This window comes from Cnephaeus nilssonii (genome assembly GCF_951640355.1).
Source record: "Cnephaeus nilssonii genome assembly, chromosome: 10".
Lineage (NCBI taxonomy): Eukaryota > Metazoa > Chordata > Mammalia > Chiroptera > Vespertilionidae > Cnephaeus > Cnephaeus nilssonii.
In genome coordinates, this window is record NC_137081.1 from 36801197 (window position 1) to 36823650 (window position 22454).

Sequence of the window (22454 nt, forward strand, 5' to 3'; positions counted from 1 at the left end):
GCAGTTACCAAGATAAAATGTCTCCAATTTGCACAGGAATACAAGGATTGGACAGTTGAGCATTGGAAAAAAGTCATGTGGTCTGATGAATTACGTTTCCAGTTGCATCATGCAGATGGCAGAGTGAGAATTTCACGGAAACAGCATGAAAGCATGCACCCCACATGCATGAGTACAACCCTTCAAGCTGGTGGGGGCAGTGTTATGGTTTGGGGCATGTTTTCCTGGCATGATTTGGGCCCTTTAATTCGTGTGGAACAACGTCTGAATAGCACAACATACCTAAGTATCGTTGCTGATCAAGTTCATCCTATCATGTTGATGGTGTATCCCAATGGAGATGGCTTCTGCCAACAAGACAATGCGCCATGCCACGTTGCTTGTATTGTGCAGGAAAACTGTGAAATAAGGGGACAGAGTTGTAGACAGCACCTGGGAAGGCACATGGGCATTCTTTAATTATTGTCAGCTGAATCCAAGGCGACAGGCAAAGCCATGTCTTGGATACACACCTTACCAAAAAGGCAGTTGTGTTCTGAGCATTGACTCTTATCTTTGCCCAGGTGTCGGGGAGTGTGTTTTGATATGTAAATCCAATCTAGCACTAGGAATGCTCAGGCCTACTCAAGAATGCAAATAATCTCCTTTGTCTTGACTTTTGGTGAAACTTCCTGGTATTTGGGGGTATAAAATAAACATGCTGTAATGGCTTTGGGTCACTGTCTCTCCAGCAGAAGAGGGCAGCGGTCCCACCCGGTCCCAGCTTTTCCCTTCCATTTTGTGTCTTGTCTCTTTCTTTCATATTTCCTCAATCCCCAGTCCCTCTACTCGAAGAACCGGATTATCTCTCTTTCCATGCTGGACGCGGAAAAGAGAGACCCCGTCATACAGAGTGAAATGGCAGTGTACTATTTGCTACAAGTTAGTGAGAAAAGGCCCCTCTGATGAAACAAATTTTGAGCAGACACCTGAATACAGTGAAGGAGCCAGCCCTGTAGATATCTGTGGGGAAGAACTTTGCAGACGGAAGAAATAGCAAGTGTTGGAGATAGGAGTATACTGGTGAGAGGTAGAAGAAGGGGAAGTTCAAGAAACTTCTAGGTCCCTAATGTGGCTTGTGGGGGTGAGTGAAGGGAAGAGTGGTAGGAGATGAGGTCAGAGAGAAATGATAAAGACTCTGGGTTTATTCTGAGTGAAATGGGAAACAACTGGAAGGAAATGGGTAGAGGAGTCATGGATCCTGTGTTGTACCACCCAGACACTACCTGTTGTCTGGGAGTGCTTTTGGCTGGCAGAGGGATGCCTTGTGTGAGGTCGTGCCCTTCACAGGAGAGGCCACATGCATGAATGATTGATGAGGGAGCATAAAGGCCTGGCTGTCTTAGCCCAACTTGAAGCAGCTCTGAAGGGCCATTCTGAACCGTGTCCAGCATGGCCAGGGGTGAACCTGAGTAGGGGTGGTGAAGGATTAAAGAAGACAGACAAGAGAATACAGTTGGGAACAGGTGGATCACTGTGCCTGGATGAGGAAACAGTGACACAGCCTGTAAGCCTAAGCTTTATTTTATAGTCAGATCACACAAAGCAAAACAAGGGCAAGATGTTTACAATGTTCTTGCGAGTTTCAAATCTGCTTCTTTCCTGTTGTTGCCATTATCTGAACTCTATCAAACCTTGTTTTGGCAGCACTTGCTGCACCCTCTGCAGCCCACATCCCTTAGCTACCTAGGACTGCAGGATCCCACTATAAGGTCAAGCTTACAACCATAGCCTTTTGGCTATAATTGTGCTGGGAGGGCTTTGCTAATTCAATCCTCATGACAACCCAATGAAGGAGGTAATATCTGATAGATCCTCCCTTCCCCCAACTGATGGATGGAGTATGACGTAAACTCCACCTGCAGCCGGACATTCCTGAACACCTTATATGGACTGTACATTGAACCACCAATCAGCACCTGCCATATACCCTAAGCCCCCAATTCCTAAATCCCTAGGCCCCAAGTGCAAAGCCACACGTCAGTCCGAGGCTTGATCCTGTCTGAACGCTGTAGTCGCTCTCCACACCATTCTAGTTCTGAAGTCCAACTTGTGGTTGGCCAATCCTGTCATTGGGCCGGTATAACCTCCTGAATTCTGTGTTTGACCAATCCAGACCCTCTCCTCCTTTCCACATATGTTGATCCCAAGGACACTCCTTAAAATAGTTCTACATGCTAAATTCTCCTTCAGTCTGCTTCCAGAGAAACCAAATCGATGACAAGTGACATGATACCATGCTTATGCTGCAGAAAGATCTTTCTGGCTGCTCTGAGGAGATGGGGTAAAAGAAGCAGAGAGATTCGTTAAAAGGTACTACAATGGCGAAGGTGGAAAATGACAGTGCCTTGAGTTAGAAAGGCAGCAGCAGGGAGGTAACCGGTAATCATATTCCAGATACATGAGAACCAAGACAACAGGATTTATTAGTAGACTGATGAGGGAGATTAGGATAATTCCAAAATTCTTTGGCCTAAGCAACTAAAGAGTAGAGTTGTCATTTACCAAGAAAGGGATGATGTGGAGATGAAAAGTTCAGTTTGGGACAGGTTGAGTTTAATATGCCTATTATTCAACCAAAAGGAGATGCCAAGTGGGCAGCTACACATACGAATCTGGACTTCATAGCAGAGATCTCTGCTGGAGATATAAATTTTGTCATAATCAGCTTAAAGCTGCCATTTAAAACCCACAAGACTGAATGAGATGATCTAGTACTGAAGGTTGATAGAGAAGCCCAATGTGTGCCATCATTTAGGGGTGAGAAAGATGAGGAGGATTCAGCAAAGAAGACTAAGAAGGAGAAGTCCAGGATATAGGAAAGAGAGGTCTAAGAGTACAAATAAAGAAAGTGTTTCAAGGAGGACAGTATGATCAGCTGTGTCATATGCTGCTGATAGTGTTGAGTAAGATGAAAACAGAACCTCCCCAGTAAGAATTGATTCTATGTCCCAGCATTATACAAACACTATCTAATTCAATCCTCATGACAACCCAATGAAGGAGGTAATATCTGATAGATCCTCCCTTCCCCCAACTGATGGACGGAGTATAACGTAAACTCCACCTGCAGCCGGACATTCCTGAACACCTTATATGGACTGTACATTGAACCACCAATCAGCACCTGCCATATACCCTAAGCCCCCAATTCCTAAATCCCTAGGCCCCTAACCATGTACCTTATATGAAACCACCAATCAGCGTGTGCTGAGTGCCCTAAGCCCCGTCCCCTCTTTTCCTCCCCTTAAAAGGCACTCTCACCCCAGCACTCTCTCTCTCTCATTTTCTCTCTCTCTCTCTCTCACCCCGGCTCCCTCTCTCTCTCTCTCTCTCTCTCTCTCTCTCTCTCTCTCTCTCTCTCTCTTCCCTTTTCCCCTATGGAAGGCGGCCGGCAGGGTGATCTCAAATAAAGCCTGTGTCCTGGTATCCCATGGTCTCCAGCCCTCTGTTTCATCTTTCAATATCTTCTACATTTTTGAAGAGAAGGACATTTTATTTGAAACTTAAGGACCTAGCATTTGGTCACAGAGTTTTCATTTGTTAGATTCTACTAACAAGGATAGTTGAACAGAGTTCCTCTTACTCAAAAGCCCATGCTTTTAGTACCACATCACTCTATAGAAGATGTTGCATATTGATAATTGCAGTCCTTGCTGGTAATAATAACATGCCTGCAGTAGCATCAGGCTCTAATACACTGATTCTATTCATTGACTCTATCCAACTCAACTCTTCATTTTACAGAAGAGGAACCAAGGTCCAGAGAAGTAAACTGATTTGCCTAAGTCACATAGCTCATTACACATAGTGAAGTAGAACAAGTGCTAAATACTGAATCAAGTTGATTGTATGGTTTTCCAAAAAGCCCTTTAAGGGCAAAACTTCTTCACACATAGCTTGCCTGGATGTAGAGGGATTGGAAGAAGCACCACTCTCAGGCCTGGAGTCCTGATAGAGAAGAAAGAAGAGGCTAAAGTTATGAGACCCAGGCCAGAGGGAGCAGGCAGCATTCCATCCATGGAGGAGGCATTGCTTATGCTGGGACATTATTGATAAAGGGTTGTCCTGAAAGAGGGGGCACACCCTTACAAGGGCTAAGGGACCCTAGATCTGGGGAAAATGGGAAATGAAGTGAAAACACCTAGGTATATGTTCCCATGCCACCACCCCCACACATTTTTCTAACAGATTTAGAGTGTCTATGCCAAGTGCTATGCTAGTCATTTTCCAAGTGCCACCTCTAATCCTCACAAAAATCCCACTTTGAGATTAACTGATTGAAATGCAAAAGCTAGTAAACAGTGGATCCTGGATTGAACCTCAGGGTAGTTGGATCCCAGTGCTTACTTTTATCCCATTACAATACACATTCTGACATCTTACATAATAAAATCATCATTGGAGAGTGTAATCTTCATTAATTCAGATATGACTTATATGGGTAAAAACATAAATAACCAAAAAAATATACTTTACATTAAAATTTTTGGCTTGAGTTAACAGTCTCAATTCTGTACCTCACTGAAAATATGCAGACACAGCCTGAAATGAACACAGAAAAAAACAAACTTCTCTCATGATTATAGTACTGCTGCTGTGTGAACTTTTTAAAGACATTTTCAAAAAATTAGTTCAATTAAAGCAAATGTGAATGCAAATTTATGAATACAATGCCTCATATGAATTTGTTACTGGAGAGTTTTGATTATACAACTTTTTTTTTATGTATGCATGGTTACGGGAATAATAAAAAAGTAAAAAAAAAAAAAACAGAAGCAGAAACTTTCTATATTTCCTTCCAAATATTAATTATTTGCATGTCCGTAGTGATATTTAAGGATTTCACATGGCTCAAAACAAGTGAGATCTTTCCAAAACCTGGAGAAAGACAGCTTAGCACATAATTCAGAAATTTTGAGTTTTATCCTTTATGATATACATTTTTTAAAATAAGTAGGTTCCATATATTTGTCTAATTCTTTTTCATCTTTTCTACCTTCTCTCAAAAAGCAAATCATCTTTGTTTTATTTTCTTAAATTAGTAACGTGCTAGATAGGTGGGTTACCTTTATTGCAGTCACTTCTGTCGCTCAAAACCATATAACTAGGAAATAAATCAACAAGCACTTATGGAGTATCTACAGTGAGCTTCATACTCGATTAAAGGCTGCAATGATGCCCCTCAAAATGGTATTTTATGGAATTTAAGATTATAAGGCATACCATTATTTTATGTACCACCAAGAAAGAAGAAATACTGCCAATTAAACTATGTTTAAGACATCATAGATTATGAGATGCATCTTGACTTTAAGGAAGTTAATCATATTGAAAAATGCATTTCAGAATTAATAAAATTCAATAATAACTAAAAATAGATTCTGATTTCCAAGCGCTTACAATTTAATTTGGGAGTGGGGAAAATCAACCAAGAAAAAATAAATCAGAGAATAAGAAAAACAGTATTAGCAAAAGCATAGAAATAAAAAAAAGTCATATTTGGGGAAACTTCTTAGCTGTAAAGAAAGTACATGTAGGGAATAAAATTTACACAGTATGCCTTCTCCTCTTGTTTGAAAAATTGAAAATGTCCACTATTGAAAAGTGAACAAAAAAAAAGTAAAATAAATAAAAACAAATTAGCTTTATCAGAATATATACCTTCGTGATCATCTGAAAGTGGCCAGTCTTTTGGGAATGTAAGCATCTTAATATGTTTATTTATTGAAGGAAAGGAAAAGGCATAGAAAGGAAAGGAAGCAAAAAAAAAAAAAAAAAAAAGAAAGGAAGAAAGAAAGAAAAAGAAATTACCTAGCTAGCTAGACTGAAAGAGGGAGGGGGAGAAAAACTACCCAAATAACTATGTCCAATATTATTGAACTAGAGGGCCGGTGCATGACATTTGTGCATGGGTAGGGTTCCTAGGTCTGGCCAGTGATCAGGGCCAATTGGGGCCTTCCTGCTGCTGACGAGGTCCTTCCTTTTTTCTGCACCGCCCCCTGGTGGTCAGCGCACATCATAGTGAGCAATCGAACTCCCCGTCTCTCAGTGGAACTCTCGAGGGGACACTTTGTGTATTAGCCTTTTATATATATAGATACTTTGGGAAAAATAACTCAATAACTTTTTTTGTGATATACTCTGGATTTGTTTTCTTTTTCACTTTCTTATTTTTTTATTTCTACTTTAAAGAGGAGTGATGTCTAAGAAGTATGTTCTTGTCATTTATTTTTCAAGGTCAAGTACATTATTAGTCTTTAAGCTTGATTCAGACTACTTTACAATGTTTTTTATTTATTTATTTTTAAACATATTTTATTGATTTTTTTATAGAGAGGAAGGGAGAGGGATAGAGAGTTAGAAACATCGATGAGAGAGAAACATCGATCAGCTGCCTCCTGCACAACCCCTACTGGGGATGTGCCCGCAACCAAGGTACATGCCCTAGACCGGAATCAAACCCGGGACCTTTCAGTCCGCAGGTCAACGCTCTATCCACTGAGCCAAAACCGGTTTTGGCTACAATGTTTTTTAAAAGTGTTTTTTATATCACTGTACCGTATTACATGAAAAATGTCTAGAGGTTGCAGGTTCTTCCACCATCAAAGATCAGCACTGCATGGAATTTTATTATTATTATTTTACAAAAAGAGAAGAACAATATAACTTTAGTGTGCATGTGTGCATAGACTAATGTTCATCTATGTGTGTATACGGCTATTTATGTCTTGGTAGCATAAATGACTCTAATTCGAAAGCTGTAGAGTCACACAACATGTGCTCATCTCCATGGTAACCATTTCTAAGATAAATGCACTTCTGAACAATGATCCCAAAATAGTCTGTTCCCCGTTTTTGTAGATTTCCATTGTAGCAGCAAAAAGTAAATTTGAAAACCTTAATCCATTTCTTAACCAACAAAATTAGAGATAACAAACATATATCCAAACCTGCAGAGAAACTATGGTTAAGTGCAAAGAAAATTTCTTTAATAAACTAAAGATTTCATTCCATCTGATTTTTATTTTATTGGATTATCTATATTTATTGCTTCTCTTGCAACTTTTTGGCTTCCTACATTTTAGCCATTTATCCCTTCTGAGATTTCTTGCCTGTAAAATGAAGAGGAAGAAATGATCTCCCAGGTCTTTTTTAGCTCTAAAATTTTATGATTTTATGATCTCTCTACTCAACTTGAACCATTAGGAGAACCTGAGCTTGGGGAATTAAAAACACTTGAAACCTAAGTCAGGCAATCTTTCCCCTTACTAGGTTAGATAAAAGATAATTTTAAAACTATTTACCACTCCTATAAATTCAAAATATTTTAGTCTTTTTTTTTTTCCTTATTAATGTTGGCTCTGAGCCTTTAGAATATCTTAATTTTCTAAAATGAGGACAAATTGAAAGTGGCTGTTATATTGGGGAAATCCTTTCTGTAGTTTTGAAGATGCTCATCTTGCACATCTCCTCTGTTGCAATTTCAGTGTCAAAATCCTCCAAGGGATGGGGAAAGTGTGCCCCTCAAATGGACTGGGCTAGAACATGTTTTAATGGGGAGAATGGTAAAAAGCAGGGCTGATTCTACCCAACCTTTCTCAGTTCTTGGGAAGTGGAAGGCCGATGGCTTGGATTTTAGTATCTTTACTACTTTCTGTACCACAACAACCTCCGAGGCCATTAAATTCTCTATGCTCCAAGATTTATAAGGATAAAGAGGAGGTAGTTTCCATAAATTTATTCGGAGCCGGCTTAGGCTGATTTGTGACACCATTCTTTTCCTTTGAGAGCAATCCTTACTTTAGACCCAAATCCTTTAAAATTCATTTCCTGCCTTGGGAATATCACATCTTCTCTCACAGCATATCTGAATGCTGACAAGTCCTCCTGCTCTGGGAAATTTCTCCTTTCTCTTATCTGAGCAGAGGTGCTCCTAACAGCGCATCCTGCCCAGACCTCCAAGACTATCACCGTTATTCTTGTCCAAACCTAGACTCACTCCCAAATATACTAACTCCTCTTATGCCTATCAATCTAATCCATGCTAACAAAAGAAAAGGAGAGGCTGAAGAATTTGCATCTACCTTTAGGATATAAGTACATTTTGAAAGCAGCCCTTTGTAAGTCAGTGCCATTACATTTTTTGGCTAAATTAAAGAATTGGAAAGCATAGAGCAGCACCATAGAATGCCTGAAAAAGGGACGGTTTTGGCAATGGCCTCTTCATTCCATGAAAGAGATGGTTTAGGTCAGTGGTCGGCAAACTCATTAGTCAACAGAGCGGCAAACCGCGCCTTGCGAGCTGCATGTGGCTCGCGAGCCACAGTTTGCCGACCACTGGTTTAGGTATTGGGCTCTGTGGGTGCTATGATAATAATAATAAAAAAGGTTTTTCATTTTGGTCCCCAGAGGCTGGTGAATTTTGTACCTCAAAGGTTGAGCTCTGTCATTCATTGTCCACAGGCCAAGTGTGGCTTTGAAACTGCTGTGCCTGCCTTGTCCTGATTTCTTGTCAGGCCAGCAAGATTCCAGGTACTCCTCTCTGAAGGCCATTTGTCTGAATTACTTAATCTTGGGGCATGACTCTAGTACGTTTAAAGGGGCCCGAGAAATAGTTTAGTATTTCATCTACTTCTTCCCTTCTACTATAGAGTCTGAGCTGAGGATAAGTAATAGTATAATACTCTTAATACCAACAGCTTATAGTGTTACTCATATCACATCAAGCTGGTGATCTACTTGGTTTCATTATAGGGCCCAGTCTACCAATAAAGACATACTTTTTTTGTTCTCAAAAGCTAATAGAGGACCACCAAAAACTTCTATCAAAAGCCCTAACAAGCCCTAGCTGGTTTGGTTCAGTGGACAGAGTGTCGGCCTGCGGACTGAAGGGTCCTGGATTTGATTCCGGTCAAGGGCACATGCCCGGGCTGTGGGCTCGATCCCCAGTGGGGGGCATGCAAAAAGCAGCTGATCAATTATTCTCTCTCATCATTGATGTTTCTTTCTTTCTTTCTTTCTTTTTTTATAGATTTTATTGATTTTTTACAGAGGAATGGGGAGGAATAGAGAGTTAGAAACATCGATGAGAGAGAAACATCGATCAGCTGCCTCCTGCACACCTCCCACTGGGGATGTGCCCACAACCTTGACCGGAATCGAACACGGGACCCTTGAGTCCGCAGGCCGATGCTCTATCCACTAAGCCACACCGGTTAGGGCTCATCATTGATGTTTCTATCTCTCTCTCCCTCTCCCTTCCTTTCTGAAATCAATCTATAATAATAAAAGTGTAATATGCTAATAAGACCGGACAGCCAAATGACCTTCCGGACGTCCTTCCCGATGACTTTCCAGATGAAGCCGAGGCTGCAAGGTCTGAGGCAGAGGCAGCTGCAGTGGCTGTGAGGGCCAAGCCCCTTGCATGAATTTCGTGCATCGGGCCTCCAGTAGAAATATATATATATATTTTTAAAAGCCCCAACAAGAAGCAGGTGTACAAACAGGTTTCAGTAAGACCTAGAGATACTTGTGTGTGTTTTTCATTGACATGAAATTGCGTAGACATTTCTTGGTGTGGGTATGCTATAACTCCTATAACTGTGAGAATTTAGGTTGTATCTAATCCATGTTATTATAAATAGTATCCTTGTGTGCAATTATTTTCTTTTGCTTAGGATTTTTTTCTTAGAGAATATTTCCAGGATTTGAATATTCAAATCTATGAGTGTATGCTTATATTTAGAAGGTATGGATATTTTGAATGTTATTTTTACACATGTCCAAATTGATCTCCCAAAGGGTTACAGCACTGTATGAAAGTGCCCTTTTTACCACAAAAGCGGTTTATTTTTAAACTTTATTTTTCTTTCTCTTGTTTTCCACAGTATAGAGTGTTGCTGCTCTAAATTTAGGGAGACAAATCCCCCCTCCCCCCATTGTAAATTAATGAAGAAAACACAGTTTAGATTTTTTTGTGTGGTATAGAAAGAAAAGGCACTTGATATTACAAACAATACAAAATTAGAAAAAATAATATTTCTTTTTTTTTAATATATTTTATTGATTTTTTACAGAGAGGAAGGGAGAGAAAGAGGGATAGTTAGAAACATTGATGAGAGAGAAACACTGATTCAGCTGCCTCCTGCACACTCCCCACTGGGGATGTGCCCGCAACCAAGGTACATGCCCTTGACCGGAATCGAACCTGGGACCCCTCAGTCCGCAGGCCGACGCTCTATCCACTGAGCCAAACCGGTTTCGGCGAAAAAATAATATTTCTATATTTTATTATAGCTTTTTTATTTTTTATTATTTTTATTAAAAAATATCTTTTTAAATACATTTTATTGATTTTTTTACAGAGAGGAAGGGAGAGGAATAGAAAGTTAGAAACATCAATGAGAGAGAAACATCGATCTGCTACCTCCTGCACACGCCCTACTGGGGATGTGCCCGCAAACAAGGTACATGCCCTTGACTGGAATTGAACCTGGGACCCTTCAGTCCACAGGCTGACGCTCTATCCACCAAGCCAAACCGACTAGGGCTATAGCTTTTTTCTTACAATGAATCTTAGGCTTAACTAAAAATTTATTCAACAACAATCACATGAATAGTATATATATATATTTAAAAATATATTTTTTTATTGATTTAAGAGAGGGAGAGGGAGATAGAAACATCAATGATGAAAGAGAATCACTGATTGTTGCCTCCTACGCCACCCTCCCTCCTGAGGCTCCAGCCCAAAACCCAGGCATGTGCCTTTGACTGGAATCAAACCCGGGACCCTTCAGTCTACAGGCTGACGCTCTATCCACTGAGCCATGCTGGCCAGGCCTGAAGAGCATATTAATCAAGCTTGTCTATATAAAAAGTTAAATTTTCCAATGTTACAGCCACTACTGCCAAAATCACTCTTCTATCATTCTTCAGAAATAAAAAAAGAAGAAACTATACTTAGACTGAGTCAATGAAAATGACTTTGAAACTTTTCTTGCCGATTAGGGTAAATATCTAGCAAATGTTCAATACTAACTGAAAAAGTTTTAGTCAATAAAATACTCCACTATGATTCTGAATATTATCTGATCTAAAAAATTGTTTCACTCACACATACCAGCTTTTTACATTATCAAATTCCCACAATCAAATTGCCTGAGATCATAATGTATGTAGCAAGCACTGGGTGATATTATTATAGACAGAACAGGTTGCACAGGCCTGGTGGTGGCTTCATGCCTTCCAGTCCTCAAAGGAAAAAAAAAATTGTGAATCACCTGGAAGAAAAGAATGTGGATTGTTCAGTAGGTGGTTCATTTTTCTCTCTTTCAATCCAGTGACTCAGCACAGCGAAAGCGCTGGGTGCATTCTTTATCTGCTTCTTGAAGAAACCAGATTTAGGAAGCACTACTCACACAGTCGTGACATTATCACATGCTGTTAGCTTAGCTTCAGTTTGATAGAGACATATGTATGCAGCTGACCTTAATAAGTTTTACCCCTTGATTTAGCTATTGCTAGGCATGTTGCTTTGATATTTATTCTAAGTCTCCTCTTTTAAAAATGTTGCTAAAAATTACCATTGAGAAATGTGAAAATTAAATGATCCCCTTGTTAAAAACATTGTTTGTAACTCCAGGTCCTTTCTGAGGAAAGAATAAATAGTTGTATTTTAAAAAATAATTCAGCCCAGCTAGTGTGTCTCAGTGGTTGATTGTGAACATATGAACCAGGAGATTGAGGTTCGATTACCGGTCAGGGCACATGCCCGAGTTGCTGTGCCCTGACTGCATGTTTCAGATTTGGGGCTCAGTCCCCAGTAAGGGGCTCACAGGGGGGCAGCTGATCCATGCTTCTCTGTCATCACTGTCGTTTCTATCTCTTTCTCCCTTCCTCTCTGAAATCAATAAAAATATATTTTAAAAGATAATTCAAAGTGATCTCTTTCAAGTGTTTCTGGTTATTTATATTTACATCATATTATTTATATTTGAATTATTTATTATTTATAGCACAAGTCAATAAATTCTGGGTTAGATTATAGACAGATTAAAATCCTTTACATTCAAGTTTGGAAAAATGTTAAGTGTCAAAGCTGAGTAATGGGTACATGGGAGGCAATTATACTCTTCTCTCTACTCTTTTGTTTGAAACAGTTTTTAATAAAAAGTTAATATTAAGAAGAGCCTTATGTCTCTTTTATTTCAAGAGGATAGGAATACCTCTTGAAATAAAAGAGACATAAGAAAAATAATTTTTTTTCACATAAATTAAACTAATCTGTCTCCCATGGAGGGAAGAAAAAGAAAATCCCTAATATTTGATTATATTTTTATATGACCTCATCCACAAAGAATTTGAGGCAGCTTACCTAACTGATAATTGTAGTTAAATCTATTGCTTTGTGTCAACATGTTAAATGATTGTGGTGGTATTTAATTAATATTTACTTTTTCCCTACCTGGAAAAGCAATAGCAGTGTGCAACATAGGGTCAATTGTCTGCTGGTAGAGTGGGGATTTTCCACCTGCCCTAGAAGTCAATATACTCTTGTTTCATTAACAAGAGTATATTGTCATCATTCAAAGACATACTAATGTCTAGGTATTTGAAAACCTAACCAATACTGGATTTTCTGTAATTCATTGCTTCTTCCATTTTTGTGATCTTTTTCATATATCCTATGTCTCTTTCTTCCTCATGTTAGTTTTACTTCTTATGAATAGAATGTACCAGCAACAGATTTCCAAATGTGCTGTTTTTATACATAGCAGCTTTGAAAGCTGAAAAACTGGCTGGCTCTACTTTGGCAGCAGGTTTCTGAGACTAAATTTACCATTTTTCTGCGATTATTCTGAAGCAGACTAACTGCTTTATGTAATATGCAAAAGTCACAGGATCTCTTTAATGCACTGTGCATTTCATTAAAGAGGCAGCCAACCCTGTATGATAGCAGAGATTTTCAGCTGGTGTGCCGCAAGAATTTTTAAAATATGTATACCTGACTAGTCAGGGACATTGATCTCTTTTCCCTTAGATTGTCAAAAAAAAAAATAAAAAATGACAACAGCCAATACAACAATAGCCGTCCAGTGTGAATGAATCAAAATTAAATCTATCTTTTTGTTAGATTGGCAAAAAATATAATTCCTATTTTTTGGTGTGCCACAGAATTTTAGAAATTAGTTTATGTGTGCCATGAGATGAAAAAAGTTGAAAATTGCTGACTTATAGCAACAAGAGAAAGGGATAGGTAGGCAAATGGTAACTTGCACATAATTCAAAGGCTTAGTGCTAAACATCAATTTCCATTTTTCTTTTGCACTGAACTATTTAGTCAAGGTGTTCAATTGAAAGTAAAGCAAAACAACTTGAGTTTCCTGCTTTCAGTTCTCCTTCCCATCATCTGTTGGAGGTGCCAAAGGTCTGGCCGCCAGAGGAGGCAGATAAAGAGAGAACTTGAGCAGTGGATCTACAGTGGGATATTTAGTCCTGATAAAATGTTGTTTATAAAGGTTACCCTATCACTTGTGTGAAAGATTACCCTAGAGTTGGTTGTTACGGATTGGACTGATCAGGAAAGAGATACTTTTTACACCTCTGGATGATGGTCTAAAAAGTGTGTTTTTTAAACAGTTATGTCAGGTTAAAACCTGGACACTTAGCACAGGATTGCTTGGGTATACAATACATTGTGCCTTTTGGGGTGGACTTATTACAATTCAGAATGATTTTGAATCTTGAGTCTGTGGAGTTTAATAAAGGCTTTATTGATACCACAAACTCTTTAAAATTACTCTAAAATTTTGTATATTTTTATGGCTAGGATGTACAGCTTCATTACATTTACATGGGGGTCCATGATCCAAAACTAACTAAAGCTTTTTAGTAAGAACCAAGAATTAATTTGGCCTATAAAGACCAACATGTGAAGAAAAAAATGATCACAGCTTTGTTTACGTTTCTGCTTTGACTCCTTGGGGGGGCAGGGAATGAGTTGTCCACTTCATTCCTTTCTTCTGATTCAATTCATGACCTTTAATGCTATCTCATCCTCTCTGTGTTATTTCCAGAATTGATTGAACAGCCAAGGTTCTTTTTCTAATGTTTGGAAGTTCTATAATTTGTAATCTATTGGTTGCATTTTCTTTTCTTTTAAAAAATATTTTTATTGATTTCAGAGAGGAAGGGAGAGCAAGAGATAGAAACATCAATGATGAGAGAGTCATTGATCTGCTGCCTCCCGCACACACCCTACTGGGGATTGAGCCCGCAGCCCAGGTATATGCCCTTGGCCAGAATCGAACCTGGGACCCTTCAGTCCACAGGCCGATGCTCTATTCACTGAGCGAAACCAGCTAGGGCTGTGTTTTCTTTTTTAATTTATCTTTACTATTGAAAGTACTACAGATGTCTCTTTTATCCATATCGACCCCCTCCACTCTATCCCCGCAGGCCTTCACTGCACTATTGTCTGTGCCCATGGGTTAAGCATATCCTATATAATCCTATATAATAAAAGGCTAATATGCAAATTGTCCCCTCAACTGGGAGTTCAACCGGGAGTTTGACCAGGGGGCGGGGCCTGGTTATATATATATATATATATATATATATGCTAATATTTGATTTAATATACTCTTAAAATTGTAAATGTAGAATCTACTATATTAAATAACTAAATGGTATAAAACTAGTTAGGAAGCATGGCTTCTCTCTCTTCATAAACTGAAAATTATTTGTTATACTACAGTATCATTTTAAATACCATTCAAATAAAGACCATCAGGAATAGGATAAATACAAAAAGTAATTTTAGAAAATTTAAATAAATTCTGATTTTAAAGTTTGGTTGTGAAAAGAATAATCAGTTGAAGTAATTAGAAATAAGTGAAGAAATGGTAAAACTTTAACATCAAATAATCTAGGTGGGGCCATTGTATATTCATAGTTTTAAAGCAAAAATAAAGGATTTGACAGTAGCAGCTTTGATGGTGGTTAAATAACACTGGTTTTGAATTTAAGTGGAAATACAAAGTTTAATTTAAGCATCAGTGAACACCTGAGTTATTATAAACATTTGAACTTTAGTGATGTTTTAATGGGAAGAAATCATCTTACAATCATTTTATAATATTTAGCATAATGTATATTTTATAATAAAAAATTTAATATCCTTCACATTTGCACATAATCAACACTTAGAAGCTTAATGATTATGGTGTGTGTCTAAAAACGTCATTTTCAGAAATGATTACTTTGAAATAGGAGTTTGCAAAGCAAAGCAATGTTAATACAATTAGGTAGGCTTTAAATATTTTTTTTGGCTGAATGCAGCTAAAACACAATGAATTAGCTATATTATTATCTAACCACTTCATCAGTGCCTTTGTCACTCTCTTTCTATGCACTTATCTAGAAAAAGAAAAATCTGCAACCCTTCATGTTTTTTTGTGCCATGAACCAATGTAAAAAAAATCACACAATTGGGCAGAATAGGGCAATAATAATAATAAACAATGCTAAGCAACATTTATACTCATTATAATAATAATAAACAATGCTAAGCAACATTTATACTCATTGTATTATATAAGGTACAATGCTAAAATTTATTGTAAGCATTCCTCACAACAATCTAGTGAGAGAGATACAATTATTCTACTTAAGGTGAAAAACTGAGGTTTACTGATAGAGTGCTTTAGTCACATGTCAAAGGTCACACCACTGTAAATGGCAAAGCCAGGATTCGAACTCTGTCATTCTGACCCCAGAGCTTAGGCTTTTTTCTTTTAACCACTTAATACATGACACCAAACTCAAGTGAACATTTAACATTTTCTGACAAATGACCTCCCTTTTAGACTGATGAACTATTTCTATTTCATTGAGAACAGAGAAAATGTGAGAAAACTTTATTTTCCTAAATCAATTCTACTGATCTATGTCAGTATCAAGTGGCTAACAGCCTGTGCTCTGCACCTTACCAATTGTAATGATAGGCCCAACTTCCTTATGTGTTTAATAGGAATGATAACGTACCTACTTCAAGAGTTTGTTATGAAGATGAAACACGTTAATGCATGTAAGGCACTTGGAACAGGACATGATACATTTCAAGTACTCAATAAAATTTTCCAGTATCATTATCTTGTCCTTCCCTGCAACCCCCAATCAAAAATCAATCTGGTTATATATCATCTGCTTCCCCTCCATCGCTTTTCTTCCTGTTCTACCAAGGCTTCTGCTGCTTTGATTATGCCCTCTCGCTGTGCTGTGTTATAAATCTCTCCCTCTCTGCAGTATAATCTGACAACTACTACTGAACAGAAACAAAAATCCCTCACTGACCGCCCGCCCCCCAGCTACTGTACCAGTCTCTAGTCCTCTTCACAATCCTGTTCAGTCTCACTTGCTGGCTCCATTTATTTTCTCTCCCCACCCCCTTAAAAACTAGAGTTCCTTAGGGCTTTGAACTAGGACCTATTTTCCTTTTAAAAAGTACTCTCTCCATAAATGATCTCATCTATTCCCATGGCTTAAAATAACATCCATATTCTGATGATCCCAAATTTGTATTCCCAGTCTAGGCCTCTTCTTGGAGGTTGAGTTCAGTATACAGTATTCATTATCCTTCCAATTTTTGAAAGATTGTTCACTTTTGGGGTAGACTATCAGGTAAATGTAAAAATGTAAATGGATCTTACGTGTTTAACTGGAACTTGAGTGTCATCATAGGCTTATCCTATTCTAACTCAAGTTGTGTTCTACCACTGATTTTGCCAATTTTCCATGTAGCATTCTAATATTTAAAAAAGACTTAAGAGCAAACAAAAGATGTCAACCAATATTCGCATACACTGATATCATTTTCCATCCTCTACTATTTAAGTGTAAGTCAAAGGACAATAAATTTCTAAAACAAAACAGAAAAACTCACAAGGCCTTCAGACTGTGTAAGAAAATTAAGAAGAATTAGCCGAAACCGGTTTGGCTCAGTGGATAGAGCGTCGGTCTGCGGACTGAAGGGTCCCAGGTTCGATTCCGGTCAAGGGCATGTACATTGGTTGCGGGCACATCCCCGGTAGGGGGTGTGCAGGAGGCAGCTGGTCGATGTTTCTCCCTCATCGATGTTTCTAGCTCTCTGTCCCTCTCCCTTCCTCTCTGTAAAAAAATCAATAAAATATATTTAAAAAAAAAAGAAAATTAAGAAGAATTAAAACCAATCATAAACTGAAATTGTTCATTACATTAGTATTTTTCTGCAGAGAAGCGGAAGTTCTTTAAGTGACTTTACAAGGAAAGATAAACCTATCTTTAGTTTTGCAGAGCAGATGCAATTGAACATGTGTGAAGTGCATTATCACAGATCTGGCAGGCTAAATGATGAATCTAACTGGATGTGAACAGTCAAGATCAAGACTGTAATTAATTTTTCATTGTTTCCTTTTTGAACTTTTCAGATCAGTTCTGTTTCTGGCATGGCTTCCGCTGACTGCTGGAAACATCTTATGTTTCATTTAGGCCTGTTCTCCTTACTCCTTTGCAATACCAAGTTGCAATCTCTGGCTGAGTCTGAACTCCTTACTTCTTTTACTACAGGTACTGGGATAATGTTGCTTCATCTTTTCCTTATTGCCTTTCCTAGTCATTGTTTAGTGGAGTAAATTTTCATATCTGGTGGTCTTTGGATGTAGGACAACAGAACTTGAAGTACTGATTTAGCATATATGTTATCGCCTATCCTTTCTATGACCACTGTTAAACAACAGTGAAATCTTCTGTTGTCTTTTTCCATAGTTCTTTACCCAAGTTGGTCCCTTTGTTTACATTGTAGTCTAACTATATACAGTCTTTAAAAGGATTTAAAAATGACATTTCCTTGCAAAACTCCATTAATTTCTTATGTACATATGTCTGACCCTTCCCAAGCCTAACCCACTTTTCTCTTTCTGCATTCAATTTGTCAGAATGTAGCAGTTTCCCAAAGGAGAGATGGAGGACAGACAAAAAAAATACTTGTCTACTACACTATTCCCAGACTGTTTCTAAGAGAAATTTGGTCATACATACCTAGTAGTACCTGGTTTGAAGTCTGATGGGAGGAAAAATGTTGCAATTGTCTTTAGGAATAAGAGGAATGTTACCTTTGACAGGAGACATCCTCATCAAAGGGCTTTATCCTAAGAATCCAAGAAGATGCCTTCACCAGTTTTTCTCTCTTCTTGCCTTTAGAAGGTAAGCAACAGCAGGCTGGGTCAGCGCAGTGATTAAAAAAAACAAACTGAAAAAATTTTTTTATGATTAGCAAAAAGCATTACAGAAATAATTCTCATTTGAGTTTCTGGAGAAAGCAAAGCTAAAGAAAGCCCCCTAAAAGAGCTGGTATGTAAGTCAGGGGAAATTATGGCAATGTCTAGCTGTTAATGGAAGAAAGTTTAATGAAAGGACTATTTATGAAGGTTTGGCAGGGTTAAGGGACTCTAGGAGAAACTACAGAATCATGTTCACTGAATGCATGACAAATTTATTCCAACCAACTGGTCTTCAGTGACATCACAGTAATTAAGAGTATGAACGTTGGAGTCAGATTGATAAAGGATCCAATACTAGCTTTACCACTTTGAACGTTGGAGTCAGATTGATAAAGGATCCAATACTAGCTTTACCACTTTCTATGGGTGTGATCTTTGGCAATTAAAAAAACTTATCTGAATTTCAGTTTCCTCACCTGTAAAATGAAGATGATAATATTTCAAAGGGTTGTTGAGACAGGTAGATGGAAAAATATAACTTAAATAGTAGCACTTGACAGTGCGCAAACACTTGAATGTTAAGTTTAATTATTATTCCTGAATTTATTTTTAATAGAGGTAATGTTGATAAAAAAACCTAGTATATTTATAATCAGGTTTTGCTGTGAGTAATAAAAAACAAAAAAATTAAAAAAGCTTAAGTATGCCCTAACCGGTTTGGCTCAGTGGATAGAGCATCGGCCTGCGGACTCAAGCGTCCCAGGTTTGATTCCAGTCAAGGGCATGTACCTTGGTTGCGGGCACATCCCCAGTAGGGAGTGTGCAGGAGGCAGCTGATCGATGTGTCTCTCTCATCGATGTTTCTAACTCTCTATCCCTCTCCCTTCCTCTCTGTAAAAAATCAATAAAATATATTAAAAAGAAAAACTTAAGTAAAAGTTTTTCTTTCATACAAAATCCAGATCTAGAGGGTCAGGTTTGGTATGGCAGTTCTGCTCTAAAAAGCCCACATACCTCCTATGTCTATGTTTTGTCATTCTTAGTAATTGATCCTTGTCCTTATGGTCCAAGATAGTGGTCATTGCATCCTTGCTACATGTGGCAGAATTAACTAAATGGAGAAGAACTGGCAAAATGAGAGCAGCAGCACTCTTTAAGGAAGGTTCTTGAAAGCTGATATTCTATTGGCCAGAACATTAGTCATATGGCCATACAAGGGAAGCTAGGAAATGTAGTCTTTATTTCTAGGGGAGAAAGAGACAATAGATACCTAAGGATAATCCATATTGTAATCCTTGTCACAGTCAGGAACTATTTCAAGTTATCTTTATTATCCTCAAGTCCCCCCAAATCACTTTTTATTCTCCCATTTTTTTCTGTATTTCTTCTCCACTGAATTTTTCCCTGTCTTAGCCTACTAGTACATATTTTAGTACATATTTTCTGTTCCACTTCTCTTTTTGGCTTTATTTCAAGTTGTTTCTTTCTTGTATGTAATAAACATTCATATTATTTTCTTTCACTTTTCTACTATTCTGCAATTACTCAAGTTTACCTTCTGTCTAAAATGTCATTTTCTACAAGTTTATAAGTCCAACACTTCTTATTCAAAGCCAAAATGTAAATTATTCTAAAAGAGCCCTGAGAAACTGCTCTCTCTAGAACTTCTCTTTTAGACTTGTATCTCAGGATGACTTATATTAGACTTCCTTATGTATATTCCTATTCTCACCAGGATGTAAGTTCAAGAAGATCAAAATCTATATCTTATACAGCTTCATATCTCCTTCTAGAAAATGGTACTTTGCACATTTGAAGTATCTGTTTAACTGAAAAATATTCTTCAAGTCCAGGATTGTTATTATAAATGTTTGAATGTTTTATAATACATAGATAGAAAGCTATATGCCATAGATTTGTTTCTGAAAATCTGTGAATAGGATTTTATAACTGAATTATTGTAAAATATATTTTGGGGGGCACAAAAGATAATTATATTATAAATTTTTCTATAAAATTTAGAAGACCTCACTCTTCCTCCTATTTAAATATTTTCCAGATTGGATTTTCAAATGCTTACTTTCCTTACAGTGGATACCACTATACTTGTCTCAACAAAAAATAATTATTCAAACATAGATATATAACTTTTACTGTATATAAATTATATCTCAATAAATTTGACTTTTATAAAGTTATATATCAACTAGAGGCCTGGTGCACAAAATGCATGCATGGGGGTGTGTGTCCCTCAGCCCAGCCTGCACTGTCTCCAATCTGGGACCCCTCGAGGGATGTCCGACTGCCTGGGATCGGGCCTTAATGGGCAGGCGGACATCCCTCTCATAATCCAGGACTATTGGCTCCCAACTGCTCACCTGCCTGCCTTCCTGATTGCCCCTAACCGCTTCTGCCTGCCAGACTGATAACCCCCTAACCACTCCCCTGCCAGGCTAATTGATGCCTAACTGCTCCCCTGCCAGCCTGATTGCCCCTAACTGCCCTCCCCTGCAGGCCTGGTCCCCCCCAACTGCTCTCCCCTGCAGGCCTGGGTCCCCCCCAACTGCCCTTCCCTGCAGGCCTGGTCGCCCCCAACTTCCCTCCTCTGCAGGCCTAGTCACCCCTAACTGCCCTCCCTTGCAGGCCTGGTCCCTCCCAACTGCCCTCCCCTGCTGGCCATCTTGTGGTGGCCATCTTGTGTCCACATGGGGGCAGCCATCTTGTGTTGGAGTGACGGTCAATTTGCTATTAGTCTTTTGTTAGATAGGATTAGATAGGATAGCGGCCTGGTGCACGGGTGGGGGCCAGCTGGTTTGCCCTGAAGGGTGTCCCGGATCAGGGTGGGGGTTCCCTTGGGGTGTGAGGTGGCCTGGGCGAGGTGCCTGTGGTGGTTTGCAGGCCGGCCACGCCCCCCGGCAACCCAAGCGGAGGCCCTGGGATCTGGGATTTATTTATCTTCTATAATTGAAACTTTGTAACCTTGAGCAGAGCCAAGCCTCCTGCTCATTCTGTGGCCACAGCGCAGCCATTTTTGTTGGGATTTATTTATCTTCTATAATTGAAACTTTGTAGCCTTGAGTGTAGGCCAAGGCAGGCCAGAGCAGGCGGAAAGCTTGGCTTCCTGCGTCACCGGGGGCAACTCAAGCCTCCTGCTCTCTCCAGCTCGGTGGCTGCCACCATTTTTGTTGGGATTTATTTATCTTCTATAATTGAAACGTTGTAGCCTTGAATAGAGGCTTAGGCCGGCCAGGGTGTGTGGAAAGCTTGGCTTCCTCCATTGCCGGGGAAACCCAAGCCTCCTGCTCTCTCCATGGCCGCAGCCATCTTGGTTGGGTTAATTTGCATACTTGCTCCTGATTAGCTGGTGGGTGTAGCAGAGTGATGGTTAATTTGCATATTAGTCTTTTATTAGATAGGATGTTCACACTTTTTTAGGCATACTGGTCTATATTAGTTAAATTTACTAGTTAATTTTCTAAGACTCCTATAAATATGAAACTATCATCTACTTTCTACATTTCTCTGAAGGCTTATAATAATCTCTGAATATATTCTAGGGACAAACTTCTTAACTGAAATGAAACTATTTGAAAATCTTTGTACCAAAGGAACTGTGAAGATTATCCTTATATAATGAAGGAAATAAAATCTTTAATTATGCTTTTTAAAACTTAGTGTCCTAATCATTTCAAACAATTATGCTTTTCTGGAAAACTATACCAGGAAGAGAAATCCACAACAGGAGCAACTTTTCATTAGAATTTATAGGATGAGTCACATGGTATATTTTCAAAGATTGAAAAACTGAAAGGAAATATAAAATGACATATTCATTATAATTGCCATAAAATTATACATGCATAGCAAAATATATGATTATTGCTCACATATTATAAGGCACTCACAATACATTTATACTACACATACAGGCAAACTTCAAAAGCGTTGGATCTTAATAACAAAATGCTTTTTGATGCAAAATGTAAAGAAACGCAAAAATTGTGAATTTTTGCCTAATTTCTAGACCTAATTTCTTTTAAAAATATATTTTTAAAAATATATTCTTATTGATTTCAGAAAGGAAGGGAGAGGAAGAGAGAGATAGAAACATCATGGATAAGAGAGAACCATTGATCGGCTGCCTTCTGCAAG